Source organism: Salvelinus namaycush, chromosome 5 (genome assembly GCF_016432855.1).
Source record: "Salvelinus namaycush isolate Seneca chromosome 5, SaNama_1.0, whole genome shotgun sequence".
NCBI lineage: Eukaryota > Metazoa > Chordata > Actinopteri > Salmoniformes > Salmonidae > Salvelinus > Salvelinus namaycush.
In genome coordinates this window covers 16,775,314-16,786,465 of record NC_052311.1, presented here as the reverse complement: position 1 = coordinate 16,786,465, position 11,152 = coordinate 16,775,314, and positions in this window count along the sequence as shown.

The following is an 11,152-nucleotide window of genomic DNA, read 5'->3' as shown; positions in this document are numbered from 1 at the left end:
TATTCTTGGTTTGAACACAACCGAAACGTTCATAGAAGAACCCCTAAAGCTTCAGGTGGTGCCAGACTTTTTGTTAGGAACAAATGATTTTAACAATATAGGAGTGAACATTGTAGACAAGTCAATGGATGGAATAATTGGTGTATGATTTTAACAGTGTGTCGCAATATTCTTTTCTCTTGTTATTTACCACCGGAGGGTTCTATAAGTGGACGCGACTCATATGTTATTTTCAGCCATTGTTGGCGCAGGGGTATTCTCTGGACACCTAGAGTTGCTATAGACACAGGTGGAAATAGGCATGGGGAAACTTTCATTGAATTCTTAAAGGATTCCAAGTGCTGCATTCTGAATGGTAGATTATCACCACAAAATGATTTTTTCACATCAATATCAACAAAGGTAAAAGCAGTCGTCGACTATATATTGTAACACCCCAAGACTGTCTGAATACATGTTTGGAGTTGAATGTGATTACCTCAACTGAGCTTGCGGAAAGTAAAGGTCCTGAGTGTATTGGTCTGATTAGAGACCCTAGTAGACTACCTGATCATTCATTGTTGTTTTTGAAATTCATGGAGGTAAAATATATTGGGGAGGAAGGGGATGTAGACTTATCTAAGGAGGGAAGGGGATGTAGGCTCATCTAAGGAGGAAGGGGATGTAGGCTCATCTAAAGTGGGAAGGGGATGTAGGCTCATCTAAAGTGGGAAGGGGATGTAGGCTCATCTAAAGTGGGAAGGGGATGTAGGCTCATCTAAAGTGGGAAGGGGATGTAGGCTCATCTAAGGAGGAAGGGAATGTAGGCTCATCTAAGGAGGAAGGGGATGTAGGCTCATCTAAGGAGGAAGGGAATGTAGGCTCATCTAAGGAGGAAGGGGATGTAGGCTCATCTAAAGTGGGAAGGGGATGTAGGCTCATCTAAGGAGGAAGGGGATGTAGGCTCATCTAAGGAGGAACACAATGCCACAGATGTCTGAAGTTTTGAGGGAGTGTGCAATTAGCATGCTGACTGCAGGAATGTCCACCGAGATTTTGCCAGATAATTGAATGTTAATTTCTCTACCATAAGCACCCTCCAAAGTTGTTTAATAGACTTTGGAGGCGGCTTATGGACTCACAACCGGAAACCACATGAAGCCCTGACAGCCCAGGACCTCCACATCAGGCTTCTTCATCTGCTAGATTGTCTGAGACCAGCCATCCGGACAGCTGATGAAACTCTGGGTTTGCACAACATATGAATTTCTGCACAAACTGTCACAAACCATCTCAGGGAAGCTCATCTGCATGCTCGTCATCCTCACCAGGGTCTTGACCTGACTGCAGTTTGGCATCTTGATCGACTTCAATGGGCAAATGTTCACCTTCGCTGACCACTGGCACGCTGGAGAAGTGTGCTCTTCAGGGATTAATCCTGGTTTCAACTGTACCGGTAGATGGCAAACAGCGTGTGTGGGTGATCGATTTTCTGATGTCAACGTTGTGAAGAGTGCACCATAGTGGCGGTGGGGTTATGGTATGGGCGGCAAAACAGCGTATATGGCGTTGTGTGGGTGATCGGTTTTCTGATGTCAACGTTGTGAACAGAGTGCACCATAGTGGCGGTGGGGTTATGGTATGGGCAGGCAAAAGCTATGGACAACGAACACAATTGAATTTTATCAATGACAATTTGAATGCACAGATATACCATGATGAGATCCTGAGGCCCATTGTCATGCCATTCATCCACCGCCATCACCTCATGTTTCGGCATGATAATGCACGGACCATTTCGCAAGGAAATGTACAATCATCTTGGAAGCTGAAAATGCCCCAGTTCTTCCATGGCATGCATACTCACCATTGAGCATGTTTGGGATGCTCTGGATCGACGTGTACAGCCAGTTCCCGACAATATTCAGCTACTTCGCACAGCCATTGAAGAGGACATTCCACACACCACAATCAACAGCCTGATGAACTCCATGCGAAAGAGATGTGTTGCGCTGCATGAGGCAAATGGTGGTCACACCAGATACTGACTGGTTTTCTGATCCATGCCCCTACCTTTAAAAAAAAGATATCTGTGACCAACAGATGCATATCTGTTCTACCAGTCATGTGAAATCCATACATTAGGGCCCCATTTATTTATTTCAATTGACTGATTTCCTTATATGAACTGTAACTCAGTAAAATCTTTGAAATTGTTGTATGTTGCGTTTATATTTTTGTTCAGTGTAATATTGATCAGTGGTATGGCCGGTTCTGTGACGTACTACACGAGGCAATGTACAAGTGTTGACCTTTTAAATTAGTATCATCCAAGCCTAAGAGACCTCAATAAATAAATAACAAGTTAAGTAATGTATATGGTCTGTAATAAGAGTTGTAGAAAATAAGTTCCTAAAATGTAAAGACCAATCAATGAGAAGAGTTTTAAGAGAAGAGTTTAAACAGTGTCAACATATCTTTGACATCAAGCTAAAGTTATATAAGAGGAGGTTCAGAAGGGGAGAAGCACTACATCTCGAACAACTGCAAAGTAACAACCTTTAGCAATTTTGGAATGAAATCGATAGTTACAAAAAAAGTTACAAAATTCCCATGGAAATCATACTGGAAAATTGTGATCTTGAACATAAGAAGAATTGTGTATTTGATAACTGGGAGAATGATTTTGCTAACCTATTTGCAGGCAACAATATCCCATCTGTGTTTGATGATGACTTCTTAAATTATACTTCTAACTCAAAGAATGGGTCTATAGGACTGGATACACCTCAAACTCATTCCTGAATGAAAAATGTACTATGGAGGAAGTTAGGAAGGCTGTTAAGAAAGCAAAAACAAGAAAAGAAACAGAATCATATATAGAGGAGTTTGCAAATTAAGTCCTAAATTCTCCTAGGTTACTGCAGACTCTGTTTTGTCTATTTCAAATGTGTTTTGAAAAAGGTATCATCACATCAACTTGGTACAAGGCTATCATTAAACCAATCCCAAAGTCATAAAAGAATGGTCCATGGGTTCCATTAAATGACAGAGGCATTCGCCTTATTAGCACAGTCTACAATCTATACTCTGGTATCTTAAACAACAGGTTGACTCAGTATTTGGACGAACAGAATGGGTTTGGTAAAATCAGGGCTCGTATTGATCAAATTTCCACTGTATCCTCTGTGATTCGAGCCAGACTACAAGAACGGAAACATATATGTGTTTGTTTTATTGATTTCCAAAAGGCCTTTGATTGGGTAAATAAATATCTTCTTGCTTTCAAACGTATAAATTCTTCGGTGGATGGTAAATATTATAATGCAATTAAGCTCTATATAGAGCTCAAATGAGTTGAAGACGGGCTGGTTTCCTATATAGAGCTCCGGTCTCCTGTGGACAGGTAAATTAGTTGAAGACGGGATTGTTTCCTATAAAGAGCTCCAGTCTCCTGTGGACAGGTAAATTAGTTGAAGACTGGATGGTTTCCAATATAGAGCTCCAGTCTCCTGTGGACAGGTAAATGAGTTGAAGACGGGATGGTTTCCTATATAGAGCTCCGGTCTCCTGTGGACAGGTAAATGAGTTGAAGACGGGATGGTTTCCTATATAGAGCTCCGGTCTCCTGTGGACAGGTAAATGAGTTGAAGACGGGGTGGTTTCCTATATAGAGCTCCGGTCTCCTGTGGACAGGTAAATGAGTTGAAGACGGGATGGTTTCCTATATAGAGCTCCGGTCTCCTGTGGACAGGTAAATGAGTTGAAGACGGGATGGTTTCCTATATAGAGCTCCGGTCTCCTGTGGACAGGTAAATGAGTTGAAGACGGGATGGTTTCCTATATAGAGCTCCAGTCTCCTGTGGACAGGTAAATGAGTTGAAGACGGGATGGTTTCCTATATAGAGCTCCGGTCTCCTGTGGACAGGTAAATGAGTTGAAGACGGGATGGTTTCCTATATAGAGCTCCGGTCTCCTGTGGACAGGTAAATGAGTTGAAGACGGGATGGTTTCCTATATAGAGCTCCAGTCTCCTGTGGACAGGTAAATGAGTTGAAGACGGGATGGTTTCCTATATAGAGCTCCAGTCTCCTGTGGACAGGTAAATGAGTTGAAGACGGGATGGTTTCCTATATAGAGCTCCGGTCTCCTGTGGACAGGTAAATGAGTTGAAGACGGGATGGTTTCCTATATAGAGCTCCGGTCTCCTGTGGACAGGTAAATGAGTTGAAGACGGGATGGTTTCCTATATAGAGCTCCGGTCTCCTGTGGACAGGTAAATGAGTTGAAGACGGGATGGTTTCCTATATAGAGCTCCGGTCTCCTGTGGACAGGTAAATGAGTTGAAGACGGGATGGTTTCCAATATAGAGCTCCGGTCTCCTGTGGACAGGTAAATGAGTTGAAGACGGGATGGTTTCCTATATAGAGCTCCAGTCTCCTGTGGACAGGAAAATGAGTTGAAGATGGGATAGTATCAAATCAAAATAAAATTGTATTAGTCACATGCGCCGAATACAACAGGTGCAGACCTTACAGTGAAATGCTTACTTACGAGCCCCTAACCAACAATGCAGTTTTAAAAAATGAGAATAAGAAATAAAAGTAACACGTAATTAAAGAGAAGCAGTAAAATAACAATAGCGAGACTATATACAGGGGGGTACCGGTACAGAGTCAATGTGCGGGGGCACCGGTTAGTTGAGGTATTATGTACATGTAGGTAGAGTTATTAAAGTGACCTATGCATAGATGATAACAACATTTAAAAAAAAAAAAAAAAATTATTTCACCTTTATTTAACCAGGTGGCAAGTTGAGAACAAGTTCTCATTTACAATTGCGACCTGGCCAAGATAAAGCAAAGCAGTTCGACACATACAACAACACAGAGTTACACATGGAGTAAAACAAACATACAGTCAATAATACAGTAGAAAAAAAACAAGTATATACAATGTGAGCAAATGAGGTGAGATAAGGGAGGTAAAGGCAAAAAAAAGGCCATGGTGGCGAAGTAAATACAATATAGCAAGTAAAACACTGGAATGGTAGATTTGCAGTGGAAGAATGTGCAAAGTAAAGATAGAAATAATGGGGTGCAAAGGAGCAAAATAAATAAATACAGTAGGGGGAGAGGTAGTTGTTTGGGCTAAATTATAGATGGGCTATGTACAGGTGTAGTAATCTGTGAGCTGCTCTGACAGCTGGTGCTTAAAGCTAGTGAGGGAGATAAGTGTTTCCAGTTTCAGAGATTTTTGTAGTTCATTCCAGTCATTGGCAGCAGAGAACTGGAAGGAGAGGCGGCCAAAGGAAAAATTGGTTTAGGGGGTGACCAGAGAGATATACCTGCTGGAGCGCGTGCTACAGGTGGGTGCTGCTATGGTGACCAGCGAGCTGAGGTAAGGGGGTACTTTACCTAGCAGGGTCTTGTAGATGACCTGGAGCCAGTGGGTTTGGCGACGAGTATGAAGCGAGGGCCAGCCAACGAGAGCGTACAGGTCGCAGTGGTGGGTAGTATATGGGGCTTTGGTGACAAAACGGATGGCACTGTGATAGACTGTATCCAATTTATTGAGTAGGGTATTGGAGAGATATAGAGTAGAGTAGTAGCTGTGGAAAGGGGGGGGGGATGCAAATAGTCTGGGTAGCCATTTCCCACTCCGTTTGGAGTCAAACAAGACAAGAGGCCTATTTGGTCATAATTTCCTCATGTTAAGCCTAACATTTCACGAAGCTACAGTATATGCAGTGTTGCAATATTGCCATTTATTTAGACTGCTGGCAATAATGTAATTACTTGTTCAGTAATTAAGTTGGAAATTCAAACGTTGCAGAATGTAAAATAAATGTTCGATGCAACAGCATACGAATCAGCTACCAATTGATTTTTTGGAATATACAACGGTCCTGTATAGGCTACCTGAACCTGCATGACATGAGCCGTCCTCACGCTCGCTCCCAGCTCGGATAGAAAGTTGTTTGGGTAAAATCAGTCTATTAATTCCAAATAATACAGTAAATCCCCCCTCAAAACACGGGATTACTCGGGATTGTTTCATTATGCAGTGTAGTCTACAGTCTATAGCTGCTGTATATAGCCTACCTTATTCATCTGCTATTCATAAACTTGTAAAAATTACAAATCAGATAGCTTAACAATGACGAAAAAAGTAGTCGGCTTAGAAATTCAGAAATTATTAGAAATTCAGACACTATTTATTGTTGAGCTCAGCGGGTTTCGTCTGGCTAATAGCCTACACAAATGAGCTGCAATATTCAAGGTACATTCAATTCAATTTGAGAGACTCCCCTGGCCTCCTGAAAGGGAATTTCACCCTGGGCCTGCAAGAGCGTATAGTCATCACTATATGTTTTTAACAACATTACGTTTTTATCATAAACATCCCCATTATCCACATTTTCATTTCACTTGTAGAATCGTGAAGTTTCGACGCCCTGTGTATTGGTCTGCTCATAACGAATCCTGATACTGCCCTCTAGGTAGAGGGGGCTTGCCAACAAATGTGAATAATGGCTTTAGTTACTTAGAACGACCAACACACAATAATCTCAGAACTTCTCTAGATTATTTTGAATACGTGTGTTTTTCACTTTCTGTCATGTGGTGTTCTGTGCTAATTACAAACAAGCTAAAAATTTGTTATTTTTCACCATTCTACCTACCAGAGATTTATCCCGATTCTGGCAGTGGCTTGCGGCTATCAAGAATGATGCGGTGACCAAAGATTATCAGTGGGATTTTTAGGCTGAATTGATGGGGAATCCATTTCGACGACAGTTGAGAAGTGATGCGATACCAGCGATGTTTTTTCCCTTCACAAAAAAAACGGAAGATTCTCAATTAGAGGTAACCTAACGCTAGTTAGCTTGCTAGCCTAGCTGGACTAGCTGGGTAAATTAGCTAGCTAGCTAACGTTACAGTCCTGTACTGAACTCCGAAAGCCATCAGTTAAATCATATAGCTATCTTTTGGTTTACACACTGTCAACCAACTACGCCTATACCATGGTAGTCACTGCTAGACTGGTAGCTAGCTAACATGTTTGTTTGTTCGTTCTATCTTTGACTGACGTTAGCTAACATAAGCTAGCTAATGTTACCAAAGAAAGAGTATCTCAATTTAGGATCCATCTATTCCACCCTTGTCTGGAAAACATCCCATTACTAAAAATAGAACTCTCATTATAGCTAACTCACTCTGTGTGTTGGTAGTAATGATGAATGTGTATACATCGTCTATTGTTGGTTAGTTGTTTCTCAGCTAGTCTCAGCTGGCTAGCAATCTTGCTTCCAATGTAGTGATGCTAGCTAGCTAACAGCAAGATGACACTATTGAAATGACCAATGTTAAGTACACCATACATGACCAAAAGTATGTGGACACCTGCTCGTTGAACATCTCATTCCAAACTCATGGGCCTTAATATGGAGTTGGTCCCCCGTTTGCTGCTAGAAAAGCCTCCACTCTTCTGGCAAGGCTTTCCACTAGATATTGGAACATTGCTGTGGGGACTTGCTTACATTCATCCACAACAGCATTAGTGAGGTTGAGCACTGATGTTGGGCGATTAGGCCTGGCTCGCAGTCGGCGTTTCAATTCATCCCAAAGGTGTTTCGATGGAGTTGAGATCCACATACTTTTGTATGTATAGTGTAGCTAGCTAAGTTAGCAAACATAAATATTATTTGATTTCCCCCCACTGTACCATTGTAGTTTGTTAGCCAGCAATATACAATATGGGTTTATAAACTAAAGTTAGCTAGCTAGGTGGCTTGCAGAAAAATATCTTACTAAGCCACCATATTTGTCACCTGCCCTCTTGGTGCTGGCATTAGCTGTAGCTGAGCTTCTAGCTAAATCAAACTCTTTGTTTTGAATCCTCTTTGCTATATCCCGGTCTAAACATGTATGGTTAAATGTCACCATGTAGCTAATAGATGCTTCAACGTCAAATTCGTGTTGATAAGAGGAATTACTTGAAGCCATCGCATCTGGTCAGTTCCTTCAGTTTTCCCAAAGGATTGTTTGTTAGTGTCCACCTCCTTTGAAAAAAGCTTGCCTTGGGGAAGGGATGGGGCCAGAGCACAGAGAACCAGATAACACAAGCTGTAGTCTGTCAGAGACTTAAAAAAACGTGTCTGCTTGTATATTTACTAAAGAATTTGTCATTTGGAACAACGCAGAAAAACGGCCAATGGCTCTATCGAACCAGGACAACCATATATACACCCACAAAAATATATAGTGCGATCAGTATAACATACAGCCTTCATTCACGGAATGCCACAAAGCAGGCCTACATGTATTTCTAGACAAGCCCCCCCCCCCCCCCCCCCATCAATACACCGGAAGCCCCCATCAATACACCGGAAGCCGTCATAGGGTTTATCATTCAGCGCGCAAAGCCCTGACCTGCCTTCCTCCAGAGCAATTATGTGTGAAACACATCTCAATGTCCTAGATATGCCTCAGACATGATGAAAACAAGCCCAGAATCCCCCACTGTGAAATTCCCCTTGAAGAGCTCCTTGCTACTTCTCTCTCTTTTTCTCTGTCTCTTTTTCTCTGTCTCTTTTTCTCTTTCTTTCTCTTAGAATAAAGTCTCTGTGTCTGTGCTTTTCCCTCTTTTTCTTCTTCGTAGAGGCCTATAGTAGCGACAGTATGTGTCTGCATTGTCTTGCATTTTTGCATGAAAATGTTTTCACCACGACCTGTAGGTCCAGGTAGCGTCCTCGACTCTATTCTATACTGAGTATTGCAAACCTAGACGGTCTTTCCTGAGACATTGTGCATTATATATCCATTGCGCTGCACACAATTTAAATGATCCATGCCAATATAAGGGTCTGTTGATATTGCAACCACACAACTCAAACGCCCGTTCACCAGTACGAACGAAATCCCAAACCGCTTTTTTTGTTCAAGCTCAGACGAACTGTTGTCCACTAAAGATGATCATCTGTTTGCATCTGCCAATTTATTGGCTGTCCAGTATCCAGACAACCTGAACCCAGAGCTTCCTATACAGTTAATCTCTTTCCGTAACGTGTTGAGGCCGGCAATTAAGGAGAATGAGAGGCTCAATTAAAGATGTTGCAGAACTGCTGTATTTGAAGCATCACTCCCTTCTGCCCAGTTTCCCAGATGTTGCTATGGCAATCAAGCTGTTTTTACCATCTCTGTAACTCGCTTCTGCGGAGAGATTGTTTTCTAAACTAAAACTCATCAAGAACTCCCTAAGAAGCATGGCCCTTGGTCTGATATGTGCTTTTGAACACCTGAGAAAGCTCCACTCATTGCATTGGAGCAGCGTAGCCTTGACCGCGGTGTTTGTTCACCAATATCCACTTACTTTCAATCAGTTTAAAATGTTCTTAGCTTCCTGGTACGTATGGACATTTTTGGAGGGTACTGTCAAAATAATTTATAAATAAAAAATATATATAGGCCCCAATGTTAGGCACATGGGCCCCCAAAGCTCGTGGGCCCCCCAGCCTTGCAGCGGCTGCGGGGGTGTCCGGTACGCCAGTGACACAAGCCCAGTGATGAACTTTTCAATCTCGGATCCCCGTAATACGCTTTAGAACGAGTGGGGCAAGCTGCAGACTCAGCTGCAGCGGGTCGTCAAAATGATTCAAAGAGAGCAATCCCATTTAACCTTAACTCCCCAAAGCCAGTGTTCTAGAGATTCAGTTTCAAATAGCTTCCTTCCTCACCAACTGTTACAATCAAAGCAGCCACAGCTCAGAGACAAGACACACTGAAGCTCTCATCCATCTCCACCATGGGAGAGAGAGAGAGAGAGAGAGAGAGAGAGAGGGGGGGTGGAAAGAGAAGTGAAAGAGAGGGAAGAGAGAGCGAGAAAGAAAGATTGAAGAGAAAGAGAGAGGAGAAAGAGGGAAGAAAAATAGAGGAGAAAGAGGGAAGAGAGAAAGAAAGAAAGAGGGAAGAGAAAGAAAGAGTGAAATACTGCTAATTACTAGTAAAAAATGACTCCTGCTTTTGTTCATAGGAGCATTTGACACAAAGGATGTGCCGCGTGGCTGTTTTAATTTGTAACAGGTGTGCCGGAATGGATTAATCTTCATATCTGGAGTGCTCCGACAGCATTGTAGGTGTGCATCATTTCTCCGGTGTGTTCCTCCCTACCCTCAATCATGTAGACATTAATTATCCCTAGTCTGATGAATATACCCCTCACCACTCTTAAATAAAGAAGACACTGTAGTCATGAATAAAAGCTAGGTTCCTAGGTGACATAGTACACACTGGTACACGGTCTGCGCTCCTCAGAGACGTGTAATTTAGCACAGGGTAGGATGATGACAGACAGAGTAGCACCAGTCTTTTCTGTGGTTCTTATTAATTCTATTGTGTTGTATTGACAACATTATTAATGACACTTAAGAAGCTCCTGGTGATTTGCGTTTGACGGTGCCAAGGGCTAATAGCGAATCAGGAAGTTCTGTCTGGTGTGTGTGTGTATATATATATATATATATATATATATATATATATATGTAACAGAGAGAGATATTATATTAATATAATAATATTATAAAGATGGTGAGTGTGACATGTATGTGTGTGGATATGTGTGTGTGTGTAGGTCCATGTCTGTTTGTGTGTGTGTTCCACCCACCCATGGGTGCTAAATTAACCCCAGGACCTGTCTCCATTAGGGGGGTTGATATGCGCCTGACAGCGAGGGACCAGCTAGCTAATTAGAGTGACATTCATCTGGCGGGTTGTCACCCCGGACAATTCAACGCTATGTACCCAACTGTAGTTGACAGCAAACAATGCCCTTCTACCTCAATTATTATAACATAAAGTTGCCATGGGTACCGCATTTAAGTAAAATAGGCATCTCTCAGTGTCCAGATACTGGCTGAAGCACACAGGAACAGTGACTGGAGGTGGATCTATTGAGGCAAAATAGAGCCACTCTTTATGTGCCCGGTGTCGTGTCTTTGGCATCATTAAAGGTGAAGACTGTTATTTTATCAAATCAATTCTCTGTAATTATTATTACGTGATTAAACTACTATTTACGTGATTAAACTACTACTATACTATTTGCTAGCATTACATTACCGGAGCGCACAGTACATAAAAACAGATACACCTGTGGCCTACCCACACTGGCT